General features: G+C 49.7%; 1 protein-coding gene and 1 long non-coding RNA gene across 3 annotated transcripts in view; one reads left to right on the top strand and one right to left on the bottom strand.

Annotated features, from left to right (window-relative positions):
* Positions 1–21253, top strand: part of Nav2 (neuron navigator 2) — a 665125-nt gene that overhangs the window by 183399 nt on the left and 460473 nt on the right. The window lies entirely within an intron of this gene.
* LOC147827965 (uncharacterized) lies at positions 12628–15632 on the bottom strand. Its single transcript, XR_015451416.1, has 3 exons — positions 15568–15632; positions 14864–15224; positions 12628–13625 (listed from the first exon to the last, which is right to left on the bottom strand). It is a non-coding gene; the product is annotated as an uncharacterized LOC147827965 (long non-coding RNA).

Here is a 21253-nt window from a genome sequence, read left to right as displayed (position 1 = left end):
GATGGAGCCACTGGAGGGGAGGCCTGGGAGGCGTCCGTGGGGAGCTCAGTTTACAGTCTGAGTGCTCAGCCTCTTGCTCTGCAGAGCCCAGCATCTTGGAATCCGTCTCCAGAAACCCCGGGGGGCAGCGCCATGGTGGCTGCCTCAGTGGGCCCTGGGCTGCAGGCAGGGCTGCGGCCCTCCGTCCTCCCATCCCACCCAGCCAAGAGGAAGACCCAGCTCCAATCCCGCGGACTGAGCAAATGGGAGAAGAGCTCCATCTGTCACAAGGCCGTGGAACCATGTTAAATGGAGCCAATAGTGGCACAAAGAGCAGATAGAACTGCAAATTATTCAGCCTCACAGATAGTCTAAGCATTTTGGAGAGAAAATGCAAAAAGATTATTTCCACACTAGTCTAAAAGGCGCAAGCTGCCATTGGCTGGCGGCGGAGAGGATTTCTGTCCTAGAGTGGCTCACTCCAGGGCCCTGTTTCCTGGGCAGCAATTCTTCGGCCTGTGGAGGAATCTGCTGCTTCTTCGGCAAGAACACCGCAGTGTGCAGTGTGAGGCGTGTGTGTGTGTGTGTGTGTGTGTGTGAATGTGTGTGTGTGACAGAGACAGAGGGAGAGGGGTGTGGGATTGTCCAGACCACCCTGCTCAAAACAGCAAAATGAACATGTAAGCACAAATCCTTTTTTGTCCCTATAATGCTGGTAGTAAATAAGTAAATAAATCAATGACAGGGCTGGGGATCTAGTACAGTGCTACTGCCACCTGCCTCGCAAGCACAAGGTCCCGAGTTCAATCCCCGGTACCAAAAAAAAATTAAAAGTAACCTCTAAAAAATTAAATCAATGACAGCGGTTCGGGCAGCCGGCGGGCTTCCCCTGGCTGTAACAGGCTCCCCAAGGACACACCTGTGCAGGACAGGGTCCCTGGTGAGGAAGACTGTCCCAGCCCTTGCAAGACAGCAACTCAGGGAGTCCTCTGGCCAGTCTCTGGAAAGCCCAGCGGAACCCCCAAATCCAGAGGTGGGGGTCCACAGCCACCCCACCTCGCCCCAGCCATGTCACAGGGAAGCAGGAGGACCCTGACGCCAGGCTCGTGAGCTTCCTGTGCACGGAGGAAGACAGCGGGGTCCCACCCCTGGCCCTCCATCCTCTCCCGGAGCCCTGCACCGCCCTCTCAGCCCCCCAGTCTGCCTGCGACCCCAGGGAGGGAGGGGAGACAGGGATCAGGAGAAATGTCCAGGAAACGCTGGGCTTCCGCGGCTCCTGGCCGCCGGCTGCTCAGATTCTGCATCCTGCCAGCGAGGAACACGCCTTCAGCAGAAGAGCACACGCACGCGTGCTTCGGCCCTGCAGAATGAACCCAGCCCGGGCTGCTGCCGAGCCAAAGGCCTGGCCGTCCCCTTTCTGGGGAGACGCGCACAGCTTCCAAGGCCCCAGAAGGAGATGGTTCCAGGCAAGAGCAGCGTGTCTGTGAGGGCGGCCGGGAAGGAGCCCTGTGAAGGAGGTTCCGATGAGCCGCCAAACCCCTTGAGGGATTTTAGCAGGGTGGTGGCGCCCTCTGCTGGCGGGAAGCCGGCGCAAATTCTCAGGAGCCCGCTGAGCTGCTTGCTCTGGGCCCTGGAGACGGGGCCTGCAGAGAACAGGACCGAGTACTTCATACTGAGAAGCCGCGAGAGCGCTTTCTTTCTTTTCTTTTTTTAAACTGCTCTCCAAGTCCAGGAGTTGATGTGGAATAAAGGGGGCCAGAGGACAGCACTGCTAGGCTAGCCCCTTCCAAGCGCCTCGAGCAGTACGGCAGAGCCCACATGCAGGTTTTTGTGCTGCTCGGAAGATGACTCTGAGGATCTGGTTTGAGAATTGTGCGTTTAAAAACAAGGCAGGTGCGGCTCGGAGAGGTGAATCAGACTCACCTGGAAATCCTTGGCCCCTGGGGGCGACACCAGGCTTCCCCGTCCTGCTTCTGCCCCCTGGTGGCCCCGGCCGCGGTCGGGGTGGAGGCGGCCCGGGGAGAGGCCCCGTCCCGGCCAGGTTTTCAGTCCGGCTTTGCAGGCCTGCCTTTCAAGTCGCTCGTCCTCTGGGATTGCACAGATAAGGGTCAGGTGAGGAGCGGGGTAAGTGGGTGTTTATGTTGTTTTAACCAGCGGGGTTTTCTACCTCACGGACCCGACGTTTGGAAAAAACCAAAAAGGTCTTATCTGGGAATGGATGTTGTGATCATTTATTCCTTCTCTCGGTTTTGGTTCAGCGAAGACGTGTGACTGTGTCAGATTGGATTCTGCGGTGCAGGATGGCAGGCGGGGGCTGGGGTGTGTCTGCCCGTGCCATGTGAGGGGCGCAGAGGGAGGGACGCAGCGGGCAGGCTGGGCCCGTTTCCCCCGTCAGCCAGCAGGGCTGTGGCCTTGGCCGGTGAGTGTACGTTCATGGGAATGACGAGCAGCCCAGCTGAGACCTTCAGCCCACAGGAGTTTTACACGCAAGGCCTTATTGCAGAAGTGATCCGTTTTTATTATTTTGGAAGTAAAATGTCCCTGCAAAGCAATTATTTCTGCCTTCCCAGACCGCAGAGGTCTGGGACTTCGGGCTGGGCTGAAAATATGTCCTGCCCTTCCTAGAGTTCCCTGCAGATGCGGTATTTGAGGGCCTGGACACCCTCGGGGAGCACAGGTAGGATCCCCAGCAGGCCGGAGACCAACTTGAGTTCAGCCCTCACCTGTCACCTGGTCAGGTGCTCTTGAGCAGGGCACAACCCGAACACCTGTCCATGGAGATCCCACTCCCCCATTCGTCTTCCTCCTCTGTAGCCTCCCTTTCTGCCCTCTTCAAAGCTTCTGTCTTGCTCATTACTTACCCTCCTGGCCTCCCTAGGAGCTGGGAAAAGTGTCAGACAGAGCCTGGAAGATGTTTCTCCTGCCAGCACTCTGGGAGGCTGAGGGAGGAGGATTGCAAGTTCCAGCCCAGAGGGGGCAGTTTAGCAACTTAGTGAGACCCTGTTTCAAAATTAAAAAGTCAAAAAGGGCTGGGGAGGCCATTCAGTGAAAAGGTCCTGAGTTTAATCCCCAGTACCACCAAAAATAAAAATAAGTAATAAAATAAAAGCAAAAATTATGTAAGAAAGAGCAGGGAAACATGTTTATGGTTAACAACACAGTCTACAAAATTGTATTATACAACCTGATTGCAACAATATGAAATAAGCGAACAGTTACGGACTGGCAGAAAATCTGAAGCACTCATAGGCTTGGCTGGAGGCACCGCAGCAGGGGTCTCTGAACATTTTTTATGCCTTGGATCCCTTTGGCTGTTTGTTGAACCTCTAGGCCCCTTCTTAGCACAAGAAGTTAATTTTTTAATGCATGAAATATACAACATAGGATGTTAAAGCAAAACAGTGATAATGAAATACAGGTGTCAAAAATTGAAACAATTTTGCAGTACACTGGTGTGTGTGTGTGTGTGTGTGTGTGTGTGTGTGTGTGCTTCTTTTTAACCCCTTCAGTAACCAGAGGAAGCTGAATGCTGTAGCTGTACATTTGATTATTGGGGCTGCAGGAAGACTTCTTGGCACCTGAGTGTTTCTTGCTGGAGTACAGCAGCTGCCTTTGGTTGAACTCAGCCTGGACAGTTCTTGGGTGATTTTGGTGCTCTGGGCCCCAGATGAGAGAGAACACTGGGGCCCCATCTTGCTACCAGTCTGCTGATGGCTTGGGCCGGGAGATTTTATTCCCACAGATGCCCTACCAGTTCTCCTGGGGGAGTCTAGAAGCACCTCAATTTGCGTTTTAGGGGCGTTCGCTGCTCTAAGCAGCGAACAGGCCAGGCTGTGGCTAAATGGGGCCCAAACCCAACGGAGCTGGGACTGCAGGTCCAGGTGGGACGCCCGGGGTGAGTCAGGTTCCCGTACTCTATCCCAGCAGCCCAGGCTGTGCCATACAGAAAGGTGGGGGCGGTCAGTGGCCAGCGCAACAGAGGGGCTTTCGGCCTGGCAGTGCGGGAGTCCATGCAGAGGGGCCACTCCTGTGGGTCCACATTGGGAGGAGCGATCTCTCTGATGCCTCTGAGGGGGGCAGCTCGCTTCCGCACAGGCGCCTAATGCAGTGTTTATGAAGGTGGACTCCAGAGTTCACTTCCCTGGGTCTCAAACCAGCTCTGCTGTTTATTATGCAACTTACCTCCACCCTCTATCCCTGTTTCCCCACGGGCTTGATATGAAGATGAACGGAATTCATGCAAATGGGGGTTTTATAAAATTATCTACGGCTGCAGAAAACAAAAGCGCACCAAGCACAGCTTCCGGTGAGCCCAGGGTCTGCGATTAAGACCGGGCACAGTGGCTGGGATTCTCTGTCCTCCGTCTGACGGTGCCTGGGCTTCCTGTGAGGCCGGAAGATCCAGCAGTCCGACCTCGAGGGCATGGCCCCTCAGCCAGGGCCAGCTGGGCCTCTCTGTCTGGCACAGTGGCCCAGGACTTTACAGGGACACAAGCAGTCGGAGCCTGATACCAAGCCTGCCTAACACTGGCACAGCCTTGACTCCCGCCACAGTCTACACATCAGAGGCAGTGACAACGCCGGGTCAGGTTGAAGGGAAGAGCAATGGGCTGCGCCCCCGAGGGGGGATGGAGGAATCGCTAGTGGTGACTTTGCCAACACTACACGGGTACTTGGAGCAGCACCTGGTGCACAGGGAGCAGCCATCAGTGGTGGTCACTGCCGCCGCCCAGGGGCCCAGGGCTCAAGGACTTTCCCAGGATCACACAGCTGCTGTGGACAGAGCTGCTATTTAACCCCAGGTTTTCTGACTCCAAAGCCCACTGACTCAGCACATCACCATTCTCAGCCGGGTGCCCCTGGCCAAGCCACTGAACCTCTCTGAGCCTTGTTTTCCTCATGCATCGATAGTAGGCAGCTATAATAACGACAGCTACTGCAGGGAATTATTGCACAGACTGCCTAGGAAAATGCCCAAGAAAGCACCTTATAACCCACAAAGCACTATGGGAGCATGAAGATTTTCATTTGAACTTCATTCATTCAGAATTTGTCTCCTGCTTGCAGAGCCCGGATTCATGTTTGCCTCTCAGCGCTAACAGTGAAGCGGGGGTGGCTGAGTGGAGAGGCTGCAGGGCTCAGCCACTCTCGGATGTCCCCAGCCTTGGGGAAGCGGCCATCCATCCACGTAGCATTAGTTCCCTCAGTAAGGAGACTCCAGGGCCGCCTTCCAAGAGGAGGCTGAGTCAGGGAGCTGCCTTCTCCCAGCCCGTGCTCTGTGCAGAGCTCCCTGGCCCCGGAAGGCAGCCCTGCCCAAGCTGCCCCAGCTCCTCCGTGGACCCTGCCTTCACCGTGGCCCTCATGCTCCTGCTCTGCTCAGCCGCGGGAGGCAGCTCCTCATCAGCATTGCAGTGGTGCTTTTCTGAGTTGTGACTTCCTAGTTAGCTTTCTGATGAAGCTGGTTTTCATGGCTTTGCTGGGAATCGGTTGTGGAAATGGCCTCTATTATCTCACTGTTTTGCCCTCCTTTGGTTATTGACCCACTACACTAAGGGGAAAAATAGAGCAAGGCTGTGCCTCCTAAGAAACCTGACCACTTACTGCACACTTTGGGACAACCTTGAGATCCCAGATTACAGGATCTGCAGAGAACCTCTCACAGGGCTTGGGTGAGAGTAAGGTTTGTACCCAGCATCTTGGCTTCAGAGCGTGGCTCTGCTGTTTGTAGTGGTGAGATTTGGGGCACATTAATCAGGTTCTCTGACCCTTCGTGTCTTGTCTTTATGATGAGAGAGATTGTGGGTCCTCAGAGTTCAACTGACACCTTTAAACACCCTGACACAGAGTATGTCTTCCACAGTATTAGTACCTGTAGATAAATGGCATGCTGGGATAGAATAGTAAGTTTATACAAAAGTCTCAAGTGCTCTTCAAATAGTAGCTTTATTAGTATTAAGAATAATGAGCTAGCCAGGCATGGTGGTGCATATCTGTAATCCCCATGCTCTGGGAGGCTGAGGCAGGAGGATTGCAACTTCAAGCCCAGCCTGAGCAACTTAGCAAGACCCTGTGTCAAAATAAAAAGTATTATACCCGTTTTACAGACATCCATACAGAGCTTCACTAATAAAAATGAACAAAACCCACCACCGAAGTTGACAGGTATGGAGCTCCAACTGTGCCATCTATATGACTTCATGTATCCTCACAGCATCCAAATATAGGAAATTCAGCAACTCCTTTGGGGGAGAATTATAATGGCAATTATGTTATTATGCCCACTCCCAAACCCTCTGGGGTCAAATCCCCAATTAGATGGTGGCAAGTCTTACTGAGACTTTCTGTAAGCTTTTAGGACATTTCGGGGGGTGGAGGGGGTGCTAGCTGTCTTTTAAGGAAGAATGGGATCTTTACAAAAACTATCTTCTTTGAGGCATGATCTTGGGTCTTCATTAACTTCTTTGTTCCTAGCTCAGTTTTATGTTGTTTTTGTCATTGTTGTTTGTTTGCTTCTTGTTTTCAATTTCGAGTTTCGGTAGCCCTGCGGCTTGGGTGGGCCTTGGACACTAAATCAGTTACAGGGTAGCATTCGAGAGAGGAGAGATTTCATTAGAAATGGGCCTTCTAACACACAGCCTGCCCAGAGCTGGCTGATCTAATTACTTTGAGAATCAGTAAGGAAGGGACCAGGCAAAGCAAAACCTAATGCCTCCTTTTCAAAGAGGGCAATGGAGCCCTGGATCTATCAGGGATTGGCCCAGCCTCAGGGCCACATTTCTGGGCTTAGAGCCCAGTCTGTGCATCTCCCGGTCCATTACTCTGCTTTACTCACCACCAGGAAGACAGGGCTGGTTTCTAATCGCGCTTCCACTGAGCCAAACATATGCAATGGGGGCGTGGTTAGTAGGGCATCATGTGATCCTCGACTCTTCACCCAATACCTGACCACCCACCTATCCCCATGAGTTTGCCCTCGCTCCTGTAACAGGAGCTTTGCCCAAGACCACTGATTCCAGGGTGGACGAGGCCCTGGAGACTGCACCTTCACACACATCCCAGTTGATTCCTGTGTCCCCTGAAGTCAGGAGCCACCATGAGAACGGAACACAGGCCCTGCGGGGTTCACCTGGATTCAGACCTGGCCCTGCTGGTGTTCCCCATCTGCACTGAGGGAGAACCCCAATAATTCTCACCTCAGGGGGTCACTGCGAGACAACGGGGGTGAAGAAGGTAAAATGCTTGGCATGGGCCTTAGCACCTTGCAAATAAATATTAAGCAAATACAACAGTAAAGCAAATAAATCAAGCAAGTAAATCTTAGCTGCTACAGTGACATTAATCTTTAGGGACGCTCCCTGTTTCCAGCTGTCCACATGGAAGTCACATGCCATCAGGAGCCCAGAGAGCCCCAAAGCCAGCTCCCCAGGCCGACACCCCCACCTCTCCTGCGAAGATGATGGATAGAAGCCAAGCCCACCCATTCTGTTGGAGTTGGAGGGGTCTCAGGTGCAGGGACAATGTCCACCGGCAGGGGGCGGCATCAGCACACATTTCCGAGCACCACCTGCTGCTCCCCTTGGGCGGGCGGGCGGGGGCGGGGGGAACGGGTTGAGCTGGCATCCACGCTTGTTCTGGCCCCTTCCCAGCTGTGGACAGGAATATCTGGAACACTCCCCACACAGAGGGCTGCCTTTCCTCTGGTTGCTCAAACAGCGAGCGCTGAGCTGGCCCCATTCTCTCAGAGGCGCTTGTGAGCCGCTGACTTGTTGTCACCACCCAGCTGGCCTGGCAGGCCCTGGGCACAGCGCTGGCCGGCCGGGGTGCCGTTCTGAGGGGCTCTTAGCAGAGCCCTGGCGCAGGCGCAGGACCTCAAGTTCTTTTTCCACTCCAAGGAGTAGAACTGGGATAGGACCTCAGTGTACTGTGCAGAGTTTGTTCCCGAAAGAGGTGGGGTGACGGAGGTGGGAAGAGGGGCTGCGCTCTGACGCCGACCCAAGGTGCCCTCTGTCATTCCCTGTGAATCAAGGGATGAAGCCCCCGCCGTGCCTAGAGTGCCTACTCTGTGGCCCTCTGGTCCTCCTGGGCGTCTCACAGAGGAGGAGCCTGAGGCTCAGGGAGGGCAGCTGACTTGCCCGGAGCCACACAGCCATAATAATGAGCTGTGCCAGAACTCAGGAGCTTAGGGTGTTGCCGGGCTCCGCGGAGGTCAGCCCCTCCATGTTTAATCCTACAGCAACCAAATCTTCAAGCCCCAGTGTCTGATCTGAGGCCCCTGCCTCTCTTCCTACCCCCCTGCATCCAGCCTTCACAGATGTTTTCCCATTGCCCCAGTCTTTCACGTTATTAAAATGTCCATTTGTTCCTCACTCAGAAGTCCTCTCTTCCAGGACATCAGAAAATGGAAAGACATCCCCTGTTCCTGGATAGGCAGAACCAGACTTCCAAAATGACCAGGCTTCCAAAACTGATCCATAGATTTAATGCACTCCTACTCAAAATACCAACAGCGTCCCTCACAGAACTAGGGAAAACAATCCTATGATTTATATTAGACCAGAAGTGACCCAAAACAGCAAGAGCATCAAGAGCAAAGTGGGAGGCATCACAATCTCAGACTTCAAGTTACACTACAAAGCTACAGTGACAGAAACAGCATAGTACTGGGGGAAAGAAGACATATGGACGGATGGCACACGAAGGCTGCAGAAATAACCGAGGGCTCACTGGGCTACCTGGGCTTTGACCCAGGGGCCAAAAACATACCCTGGAGAAAGACAGCCTCTTTTACTAATGGTTCTGGGAAAACTGGCTATGCACGTGCAGCAAAGTCAGTCTACTCTGTCTCTCACCATGTGCTAAACTAAAATCAAAATGGAGCAAAGATCTAAATGTTAGAAAAGAAACCCTAAATCTAAACTCTTAAAGACATAGATACACAGGCAAGGACTTGTCTGAACAGAATCCCCATTGCACAAGAAATAATACCAAGAATCAATGAATGGGATCAAATTGAATTTAAAAAGCTTCTGCACAGCAAAAGAAATAAGCAGAAGTCAAGAGAAAACCTACAGAAAGGGAAAGATTTTTCTGGCCATTCCTCAAACAGAAGACTGATATTGAGAATATATTAAAAACTCAAAAAATAGACCCCCCAAATAAAAGACCCAATCAAAAAGTTAACAACTGAAATGAATAGACACTTTCTAGGAGAAGTACAAATAGCCAATGAATACCTGAGAAAATGTTCAACATCTCTGGCCATTAGCACAATGCAAATTAAATCAACACTGAATTTCTGCTTCACTCCAGAAAAAATGGCCATCATCAAGAAATCAAATACCAACAAATGCTTGTGAGGCTGCATTGTTGGTGGGAATGTAAACTGGTACCACCACTATGGAAATCAATATGGAGTTTCCTCAACAAACTAAAACTAGAAATTCCATTCAACCCAGCTATTACCCTTCTAGAGATCTACCCCAAAGAGTTAAAGTCATCATACCACAGTGATACATGCATACCCATGTTTATAGCAGTGCAGTTCACAATAACTAAATCTCGAAAGTGTCCATCAACAGATGAATGGATGAAGAAAATATGGTATTCATACACAACAGAGTACTGCCCTGCCATAAAGAAAGATAAATCTGAGTTGTTTGTAGGAAAATGTATTCACTTGAGATCATAATGTTAAGTGAAATAAGCCAGGCACACAAGCATAAATATCACATGGCTTTTCCTCTATGAGAAACTCAAATTATAAATAAAAAGCAAAATAAAAGATAGATAATAGGACCTAGGGAGATTGATCTTTTACAATTGGGAAGGACACTAAGAGATGGGGGGAGGGGTAGAGGGGAGGAGAAGAGGTTATAAAAAGAATTAAGATGTGTTGTGTACACACACCAACTCCCCAGGAGGAATGTAGTCATTAAGTGCTATAAACATGTACTCATAAAAAAATTTTTTTTTTAAAGTCCCCTCTTCCCTCTTAATCCAACAACACATTAGCAAAGAGGCAGTAGTGGCTTGATCACATCTCAGCTGTAGGGGTGCCTGGAATTAGCAGACTTGAAAGCCTGATTCCCCACTGGGTGCTGCTCCTAGGGGCCCAGGAGCCAAACATGGTGGGAAGCTCACTGCCCCGCCCAGCCCTTTCCTGGTTCCTGGAAAAGGCTCCACGGGGTTAACTTTCCTACAGAGATCCACTGACCCCTTTATCCTCAAGGCGAGTGATGCCAGAACAGGGAGGGACCCGACCTTGCCCTGCTTTGGAGACCCCATCAGCATGAGCCACGTGTGTGTGCAAATCTGCCTGGTGTATGTGGCTGGGCTTGCTCCAGTTTCCACTGGTGACTTCCGACATGAGTGTCCCTGGAGGAGGTTTCGGGGGCCTGCAGGACACCACACTGTGTCCCCATGGAACCTCACCAAGGCGGACATTGGGTGCCACAGCCATTTCCCTGGTCTGTAAAGATCTCTCTGAGTTGAAAGGAAGCCGTGGCTGACCTATGACCTTGAGGAGTTCTGTGAACACCGTTTGGCTCCGTGACTGAAATCCTTCCTGTCACGTTAGCAGCCACCACTGTGCTGTGAGGCAGGGAGCTCAGGCAGCTTGTGACACTGTGGCTTTGCCTGGGTGCTGCTTGTGGATTCAGTATTTCGGAAGTACTGGTCCTGCTGGGGGTACAGAAGATAGAGAGGAAGGGCAAGAAGGAGAGAATCTGCTTCTATGAGCCGCCAGACTTGGTCCTGGACACACTCTGTCAAGCCTGCAGGGAAACTGAGCCTGGAGAGGGTAGATCACTGGCTGTGGCCACCCAAGGAGCACTGAAAGGCTGTGCGGGAGCAATGCAGTCAGGCCTCCCAGAGTCCGTGCATTTTTCACATCAACTGTGTACTTAATTGTTTTATGAAAAGGGGTCTACACTTCCTACTGCCATTTCTTTTGCAGGCAGTGAGGACACCTTGCTGGTATGAGAAACCTCCGTCAGACCAGAGACTGGATGACAGAAAGCTGTTCCTATAATATTTATCCCTGCAAAGTAAATATTTCTGTCTCCATCACGGGCCAGATTTTCCCTGCTGAAAGCTTCAGAGATACTCCTTTTCCTCATCTCTTCAGCCATTGCCGGGGACAGGATGACTGGGTGCAACTGGTTCTTTTCACTTTTGACTGTGAATTTCTTGCAGCCAAAGAAAGATGGGGCAGCAAGTGACCTGCCCAGGGCGAGAGGTGGAGGCCAGAGCTATGCGGGTGAAGCACAGACGGGGTCTGAACAGGGGATGGAGGGGAAACCCCCACCAGCCCCCCACCCCTCGCTGGGGACTTTGCATGCTTGCTGGGGACCCGTACATGCGGTGCCCTGAAGCTACCCAGCAGATTTACCACGAGACCTCTCCAGCCCTCCTTCTCTTCCTTCCATGCTGCTCGCAGAAGCTGCCTCAGCTGAGGCTGCCAACAGGGTGTCAGTTCCAGGCTCCCGGCTTCCTGCCCCCCATGCATTTAACCACTACTCTGCAGCCCAGAGACCTTCTGTGGAGGAAATACTTGTGCACTACACTTTTGACAAGAGGTTAACATCCAGAATGTAAGAGAAACGCAGACACCTGGACAGCAACACACACACACACACACACACACACAACATACTTTAAAAGGAGAGAATGCTCTGAACAGAAATTTCTCAAGAGGATATGCAAATAGCTGCCAGAAATATGAAGAAATGTTTAACATCACTAATCATCAGAGAAATGCAAATCAAAACCACAGTGAGATATCATCTCAGCCCAGTTAGAAAGGCTATTATCAAAAAGACAAAAAGTAACAAATGCTGAGACAGATGCAAAGAAAGGGGAACTCTCGTACTCCATGGGTGGGAAAACATAGAAAACAGTATTCAGAGTCCTCAAAAAACTAGCAATAGATTTACCATCTATCCCACTACTTGATTTACTTGATTTACCAGCTATCCCACTACTTGTTATATATTCAAAAAAATGGAATCAGTGTGTTGAGGAACAACAGCAGCACTGTTCACAGTAGCCAAGAGGTAGAGTCCATTTAGGTGTCCACTGAGAGATGAGTGGATAAAGTGCGATATATATAAGGAGTTTTATCAACTATAAAAAATAATGAAATCCTGACATTTGCGGGAAACTGGATGGAACTGGAGCATAAGTCAGAACAGATAGACAAATACCACATGCTTTCACTTTTATGTGGAAGCTAAAAAGTTATATCGGAGAAGTAGAAAGTAGAATAGTGGTTACCAGAGCCTGGGGAGGGGTAGGAAGAAGGAAGGGAGAGGGCATGGTTAAAGACTGCAGGAGTGCAGTCCGACAGGAAGAGTAACTTCTAATGTTCGGTAGCTCCGCACGGCAATCATAGTTGATAACAATTTATTGAATATTTCAAAATAGCTAAGAGAGATTTTTAACATTTCCAACAGAAAGAAATGGCATAGGTCTAATACCACAGATATGCCAATTACCCTGACCTGATCATCATATACATGTAATGTTACACTGTGACCCACAAATATATACAATTACTATGTAATAATTAACAACAAAAATGACTTTTAAAAGCAGCCCCACCCTCAACTTTTAGGCTAGGGATGGTGATGATGATGGTATATACTTCAGAGACTGTCAGTAGGATCAGATAGATGTAGAACATGAGACACAAAACTCTTAGGATAAAACCCAGAGGTAAATATTCATGACCTGGGGTTTGGGATTGGATTATTAAATGTGACAGCAAAAGTACAAACAACAAAAATCGATAAATTGGACTACATCAAAATTTAAAATTTTGTGCATCAAAGGACAGCCTACCAAATGGAGAAAATATTTGCAAATCTTATATGTGATAAGGGTCCAGTATCCAGACTACATTGGGCCCTCCAGCTATAACCAGCCTGACATATAAACAACTTGGGTTACAAGCGGAAGTTTAGTTTTAACTTATGACCGAAGTCTTGCGTTACAGCACCCTGAATGCCAGCCACTTGTGCTTCCAGATGGTCTCAGATACAGATTTAACCCTCGAAGAGTTCTGGAAGGAACATTACAACATCCTTCCTGTGTGGGGTTAATTGAGAAATCCTGGGCCAGTGTCTCTCTAAGGACACTGAGATCTGCCTGGATACAAGAGAGAAACTTTGAAGTCTGCATAGAGGAGCCTGAGCCTTCAGTTGACCAACTTGAGTTACAACCAGCCCTTGAGAATGAATTGAGTTGGTAAGTCAAGGGCCCACTGTATTTAAAAATTTTCAATAGAATACATAAAGAGCTCAACAACAAAAGACACAATTACAATAAATAAACCAATTAAAAAGTGGATTTTATGTGTCTCTGAAGACATACAAAGAGCAAAGGAGTACACGAAGATACTTCACATCATTAGTAATTAGGAAAAAGCAAATCAAAACCACCTTGAAAACTCACACACTAGAATAGTTTTGTCATTCAAAAAAACTTGGAAATAACAAATGTTGCTGAGGATATGGATAAACTGGAACTTTTAAAAAAACTCTGGTAGGATTATAAAATGGTGCAGTCACCGTGGAAGACAATTTGATAGTACATCAAAAAGTGGAAACATATTATATTATCCAGAGAGCTCACTCCTAGGAGCATACCTAAAAAAATAGAAAGAAAATGTTTAGAAATAATGAACACTAATGTTCGTAGCAGCACTATTCACAATAGCCCCAAAATGGAAACAATCCATGGCCATCTATGATGAATGGATAAACAAAATGTGTTACATCTATACAATGGACTATCATTCAGCCATAGCAAGAAAGAAATTACTGATAAATGCTGTAGCGCAGTGGATATTATGCTAAGTGAAAGTGACCAGACACAAAAGACAGCATAGTGTGTGATCCATACACATATATATCCAGGATAGGCAAGTCCAAGAGGGACAACAGATTAGTGGCTTCCAGCAACACAGAATGGGAAGTGACTCCTTAGTGGGTGCAGGGATTCCTTTTGGGGTGATAAAATGTTGAGGGTTAGGACTGCAGCTCAGTGGTAGAGCACTTTTCTAATATGTACAAGGCCCTGAGTCCTGTCCCTAGCATGGGGAAAAGAGGTTGGGATCACACAGAAGTGGTGGTTGTGTAACATTGTGAATACACTAAATGTCACTCAGCAGTACACTTTTAAATAGTTCATTTTACGTTATATGAATTTAACACTTTTTGGTAGCTGGGGATTGAGCTACAGCCCCAACTTTTTTTATAGTTTTTATTTTGAGTCAGGGTCTTGCTACGTCACTACATTGCCCAGGCGGAGCTCAAACTTTGGACCCTCATGCGTCAGCCTCCCATTACAAGTGTGCACCACCACACCTGACTTATCTCAGCTTTAAAACACACACACACACACACACACACACACACACACACGACAGAGAAGGCAGCCAATAAATGGTGCCTTTGCAATCAGTTGTTGAGGTAGGTATGTGCCTTTTCTGCTGGAAATCAACTATCCCTGAAGGCTGAATGATAAGATCTATTAGGGGTTATGAAACAGGAAGTGCGAAAATGGAAAGACTAAGGCAGAGAGGAGGGAAGGAGCAGGTTTGGGCTTTCCCAACTGCCAAGCCTTGGCCGCCTTAGCCCCCTGTGGTGGGCAGCCAGGCAGGTAGGACTGTCCCCGCCCTGCCTCGGGGTCACAGTAGCAAGCCGGGGACTGGGTGCATAACCCACTCCTTGCACTGCCTCACAGCACCGCCGGCTCACCAGGCGGGTACCCCGCGGCTTAGGCCACAGTCCAGGCTCTGAGCCTCTGACTCCAACGCCAGGGGCCAGGAGAGACCCTGGAGTCTTCTGGCCCTTCCCTCCTTGCAGGTGGGGAAAAGGCATACCCGTCTGCCACGCTCCTTGCAAGTCACCCTTCTCTGCAATAGACGGTGATATTTTTGTCATCCCTTTGCTGTAGTGCGTCTGCCACGTATTTTTACTTCAAGATTCTGTACCTTCAACAAAACAACTTAAGTCAGAAGATTAAACCAGAAGTTCTGACGTGTTGGCTTGGGGGTAAACAGCATGGCTTATGGGAAAGAGCAAGAAAGCTTGGTAGGCCCCGTTCCATGTGAGGCAACTGAAGCAGTTAGCATGGCGGTCAGTGCCCAGACACTGGACCTGGGCTGCTTGACTTTGTTCTTCCATTTATGAGCTGTGTGACTTTGGCTACCAGGCTGGATCTCCATGGCTCAGTTTCTTTCTCTGTAAAATGGAATTAAGAATGGTGTATCAAAAAGCTTCCAGAACTGCACTTGTCCCCTGGTAAGGGCTTAATAAAGGACGTGACTATAATTCTCCCTGCTGGTGTTAATTAGTATAATGACCTAGAAAAACATAGTTAATGTGCTGAAGCTTGTCAAGGACAGCTTCCCAGAAACACCAAACCACAAGACCTGCAGGGGCCAGCAACACGCCTTTTAGAAAACGAGCCACAGAATTTTTACAAAATCTAATTTCCTGGCCGACTTGTTCCTTCTGCCTGGAAGGCCCCCCTCGGCTGCCCAGGGACTTCTGCATGGGTGCCTTCATCTCTTCCTCCACTTACCCTTGCTGAGGCCACCTTCTCAATGCGTCTGTCCCTCTGCCCCCTGTCCAAAACTCCAGCTACCCCCACCCCTATCCCTATCTTCCCTCCCAGCTTTGCTTTTGCCTTAGCACGTCGTCATGTGACATTCCACATTGAGTATTTCTGTGCTGCGTTGACTGCCAAGCCCCTGACCTCCACTAGGCCTTTGAGGTCAGGGATTTTGACCATTTCATTCATTCCCTTTCTGCAGGTTCAGAACACCACCAAACGCAAGGTAGGGACTCCTTAAGTGTAGAAGGGTGAATATTTAAAGTTTTAAAATTTACTGCACTAAAAGCTACATTGCCATTAACCACCCCTCCAAATACCCCTTCATTTCAACACACTTATCCCATTGTGTTGGCCACTTTCTGGAGCAGTTCTGAAGTCTTCTTTCATGAGTGTCTTCATAAGGTGTGATAGAAAGTATTGTGAACAGGGCTGGGGATTTAGCTCAGTGGTTCCACCGCCTGCCCTGAAAGTGCAAGGACCCGAGTTTGATGACCGGTACCAAAAAAAAAACTGTGAATGGTACTAAGTGCCATCCAACACAAAGGCAGGCTCAAAAGTACAACAGTGTGTCCTCATGCACCTTATTTGCCAGATATGGCACCGTGTGACTTCTGGCTCTTCCCCAAAGTCAGAATGACTAAGAATGGTAGATGTTTTGAATCAGTTCAGGATGTGGAAGCAGCCAGGACAGTGCAACTAAAGATACTCATGAAAGAGGATTCCAGAGCTGCTTCAGAAAGTGGCAAGAAAGATGGGATAAGTGTGTTCAAAGCAAGGGGGAATATTTTGAAGGGAATAATGGCAATGTGTCTTTTCCTATAGTAATTTTTAAAAAGTTTAACACCCCGTATTTTCCCATTATACCTTGTATGTTGTATGTGTGCGTATGTGTACAGAAGGAGGATCCGCCGGTGGTATCTCTCTTTAGAATCCTCCCCATGCAGGTGAGCTCCTTAGAGAAAGGAACTGCCACTGTGCCAGCCCTGGGCAGTGCTTGTCATTTTGTGTCATCCTCATGGCAGCCTTCCTCATGAGAAAGCCAGGGCATGTAGAGATTTAGAAATGTATCTGGTCACGGCTTTGTAGTGGCAGAGCCCAGGGGCTGTGCTGTCTCCTCAGGGACAAGAAGCAGCAGCTTTCCCCTGCTTTACCCCAGCCTGTGGGGAGACCTCCCTGGTGGTTCTGAGCTGGCTGCTTTGCAGGGCCCGGAGGCCCATCCCTCACCTGCCTGTGTGTGAGGGCGGCTCTGGGTGCACTGCAGAGTCAGGCAGCCCAAGCTGCTTTCAACACCTAGGTTGGCAGCTCATTAACCGCCCGAACAGCTGGTGGAGGTGCTGGGATTATCTGAAAGGTCTTGGAAAGCCATGGCCTGGAGCAAAGCTCCTGCACTTGGCTTCTCTGGGGGAGTGGGGAGCAGCTAGCCTGAAATGTGGAAGACATTGTCGGTCAAGAGGACACGCAAGACCAGACCGAGGAAGACCTCCATTCTGATCCTGGCTTTGCCACCCGCTAGTTAACTGGGCAAGTTTGTGAACATTCCCGAAGCCCCAGATTATAAAATGTCAGCAGTAATCATGCCTACCCCTATATTTCTTGGAAAAATATATGCAACATACCTAGCCCAGGTGCAAAATAATTGTTAGCTACTTTACACCTGTTATTATTCGGTGTTAACCATATACTCACTCCTCTCAAATGTACAGGAGAAGTTTCAGTTGCTAGGGACTAAGCTCACAGGAGGAGCTCAGGAAAGGTTAATTCCCTTCTTTTTCCCCTCTCTTTCTGGCAGCATCATTTCTAGATCTTGGTTGTCCTTGGGGACCACACTGCTGGCTCTGCCTTAGAAGTTTTGTGTGAGCTCATGGTTAGTGAGCCATCTTCTCAGACACTGGGCTGGGGGACAGGGTAGTCGTTTTGGAGACAGCAGTGTATTTTAAAAAATCAAAAACGTTTTTCTCCCTCCCTCCCTCCCTCCCTCCTTTCCTTTCTTTAAAGTCTTTTTTATAGAGTATTCACTAAGGTCCTGGCACTGTGATGATAGCTATAAGCAAGACAAGATTCCTTCAAATGTAGAACTTAAGTCTAGTTAGAGTTAGTTGGGGAGGAAAAAAAAATTAAGTTATGCAAGAAACTAAAATAAACATTTTAAAATGTAGAAAACACAATGATATAATAGAAAGTGACGTGGGAGACAGTAAAGCTACTTTAGATGGGAAAGACAGAAAGCATCGCTAAGGAAGCAAGAGTTGAACCAAGAATTGAAAGCTCAGAACAGGCCAATCATGCTGAACCCTGGGAGTAGAGATTTCAGACTGGGGGACCAGCATATGCAAAGGCCCTGAGGCAAGATAGAGCTTAGCAAGTATCCCCACTCTTCCTGATTGAAAGCACACAATAAAACCTCAGCTTTGCTTCTCCGGACCAGGCAAGGCAAGCAGCCTGCATTTTCAAGGGTTGGCTGCGCTTAGGATCCTGGGTTTTCCCTAAATGTCCTTTCTACAGTTAGCTGGCTGCAACTGGCAGACGTTACTCGGGCCTGTGTACCTCAGGGACCCTTCCCATAGATGCTGGTTTTAATTAAAGACATTTGCTGGAGACTAAGGAAATAAAGGGCTCCCAACTGGCCCCAGTGCAGAGCCCCCACTGGGGAGGAGGAAGAATGCTGGGCCAAGTGGCATCTAAGATGCACACACAGTGCCTGGCCAACCAGTCCAGCAAGAAGGAAGCCACACTCTGTGGTCCTCCACCTAAACCCGCCAAGTCCCTACTGCAGCCAGGCGCCACCCGGACCCTCTGGCTCCCAGCCGAGGCTCCTACTCAGCTCCACACCGTGGCCTGTCTCCTCGGAACCCACTGAGGAGGCACTTCATATTTCTCCAGGCTCTGCTGTCAGTCTGACTCCTATGCACCAGCTTTCTCAGGTGTCTGGGGGAAATTAGCCTTTCTTCCCCATTCTCTCAATTTCTCTTTGGATGTAAGCACCAGGCATCATCCCTGTTTGGCATTTCCTTGGTTTGGTCATTTATTCAGCAAATGTGTGGTTGGGATTGCTGTGCAGACAGCACAAGAGGCAGAGGTATCGTAGCTGTGGACAGGGATGTTTCCTGCTCTAAGCTGTTCCTAATCTAGAGACCCTGGTGACACAGATTGGGGTGCAGACCCTGACAAGGGGAGCCCAGCTGAGCCTGACATGGTCCTAAAAGGCTTCTTTTAGCCATGTACAATGAGGAAACTGAGTCCCAGAGGAGACAAATGATTGTCCAAGATCTCATGTCTAGTGTCTAGCAGAGCAAGATCTCAGATCCAGCCCTGCGCACACCGTCATTTTGGGGTCCGCTTCCCTCCCCCCACCCTTCCCCCATAGCACACCACTGTCTAACCCTGAGCCCAGAGTAGGAGATAAAGGGTCAGATACACTTAGTGTCGAGTTAGATGATTCTGGGGTCCTTGGAACAGGGCCGTTCTTAGCTGACTTGCAGGCCAGGGCAGACTTCCCATCTGCAGGCTGTTTTAGGGACAGCTCTCTTCTTACTCATGTTTGGTTTGTTTTCCTATTAGAAAAAAAAATGCATACTGATTGTAGAAAACTGGGAGGGGGTGATACAAATCACCCAGAGTTCTGCCACCCAGAAATAGTCATTGTTAACATTTTGGTATACAGAGATAGTTATATGGGATATTATTTAGAAATCGCTGCAACAATCTAACTGCTGCCTATTAATTTATGAAAATGCATGAATATATTTAGCTTACATAATTTAGCTCTTTGTAAAGACCTGCCCACAATAAGTGCCTGGAAATCTCCAAGATCTGCCTCTTCCAAGGGAGAGTCCATGGGCCCCTCCTGAGGCCACGTCCTTCATGGCCTGTTCATCTGTCTGTCTTTCCCACCAGGCCTGGGCCTCAGCTGGGCAGGCGAGACTGTCCCATCATTCCCTCTGTGTCCATGGCGCAGTTGGTGCACAGAACTGTACGGCCAGGGAAGGCCTGCTGTGTCCTCTCTGGCTATTTAAAGGGGATTGAGATGGGGTCTCGGTCTCGCCCAGTCCAGGCAGGCTTTGAACTCACTATGCAGCCCAGGCTGGCCTCAAGCCTGCAATGATCTTTTTGCCTCCACCTCTCCAGTGCTGGATTAAAGGGTATGTGCCACCACGCCCCGCTGAAAGCTGGCCTGTGCCTCGCACTCTGCTTACTTCCTCCACAGGGATGCTCTTTAGACACCTGTCCTGTGTGAAGAACTCCCGGCTGGCCGTCCTTCCTGTCTCTTACTCTGGGAGAAAAAGCACAAGGTTGAGGCCATGGACAGAGAGGGCAGATTTGCCATTTGGGCCCAGCCGTCCGTGGGGCCTCTCCTGGCCTCTGGCCCTGCCTGGCTTTCTAGACTGTCGCCGTCTGGCCACATCTCCTTCTGGGTCCCTCACCACCTGTCTTTTTCACAGCTCCATTTCCCCTCTTGTCAACAGAGCTCTCAACAAAATGTTTTCCATCATTGCTGGCTATTTTTATCCCCTTTATCAGAGTTATTTCCTTTGGTGAATAGCTTCCTGGCATGGTGTGGAAGCCTCACTCGGGTGCCAGTAGGGCAGAGGGTGTGAGGGGTGGGCACTGGGAGAGGAAGGGCCTGGAAAGCCGCGTGCCGGGCTGGCCGAGGGGCTGCTTTCTGCCGGGTGATGGCAGCTCAGCAAGGTGCTCATTCATTCGGATGCTCTGAGAAGCCTGGGTGTGCAGAGGCCTCGGAAGCAGACAATTAGCGACAGGCACCAAAAATAGACTCAAAATCAGCAGCATTTTGTTTTGCTCAAGGCTTTTCATGCCTGCAAGGGAAGGAAAGAAAGGATCCAGAGCATTTTCTGCATCCAAACACACATCTATTTTACAACAAGACAAATGACTAGGATTCCTGCTATTAAACCCAGCAGCGTCCCCTCCCCGCCAGCCACCCCTTCTCCTCCGAAGACCTCGCCAGCATTTCCTTTTGTGGCTGTGAGAGAAGCAAATAGCAGATCCACTGCCGCCGTGTGTGCCTCTGCCTCCTCCAGCGTTGCCCGCACACTTGGCTTTTACGAGCTGCATTTCGTAAATTAACACTGTGCTTGCTGCTACAACTGCTATGCAGAGCGGCTTCTCAGAGGAGAGGTGGGAGCCAATCCTGCTGGAGAGAACAGCCCAGTGATTTGTTAGTGGGCGCCTCTTGGTCCCTGGCAGAGGTTAAGCCAGGCCACCGCGGAAAGCCAGGGCTGCTGCCTGAGAGCTGCCTACCGATGTCACCGAGCCTCCAGAAGGGACATCAGTGTCTCAAGGGATGCATGGAGGGATGAGTCTGCAGGTGGGAGCAGAAGACTAGGCCCTGCCTGGTTCCAGCAGTGACCTTGTCCAAGTGTCCACCCTCCCTCAGGCCAGTTCTATCTGATATACAGGGTCAGAGCCCTGTGGAGCCTCTCTTTGTAGCACTTACACCATGGAATGTAGCGCTTATGGGCGGAATCCTTGGGCAGTTAGATGAGGGCCTGCATCCAAACCTGGCCATCTGCATTGACTTGCATACTCTGTGCAGCTGCTTTTGCACACAGTGGTGGAGCTCTGTAATTGCCGTGCAGCTGGGTGGCCCCAGCTGAAAGTGTCCACTCTCTGGCTAACTTTGTGGAAAGGTTGC

The sequence above is a fragment of the Heterocephalus glaber genome, unplaced genomic scaffold (assembly GCF_053883595.1).
Source record: "Heterocephalus glaber isolate CG9 unplaced genomic scaffold, H.glaber_assembly_v1.0 deba00001428, whole genome shotgun sequence".
In the NCBI taxonomy this organism is placed as follows: Eukaryota; Metazoa; Chordata; class Mammalia; order Rodentia; family Bathyergidae; genus Heterocephalus; species Heterocephalus glaber.
This window is presented reverse-complemented; position numbering and strand designations above follow the sequence as displayed.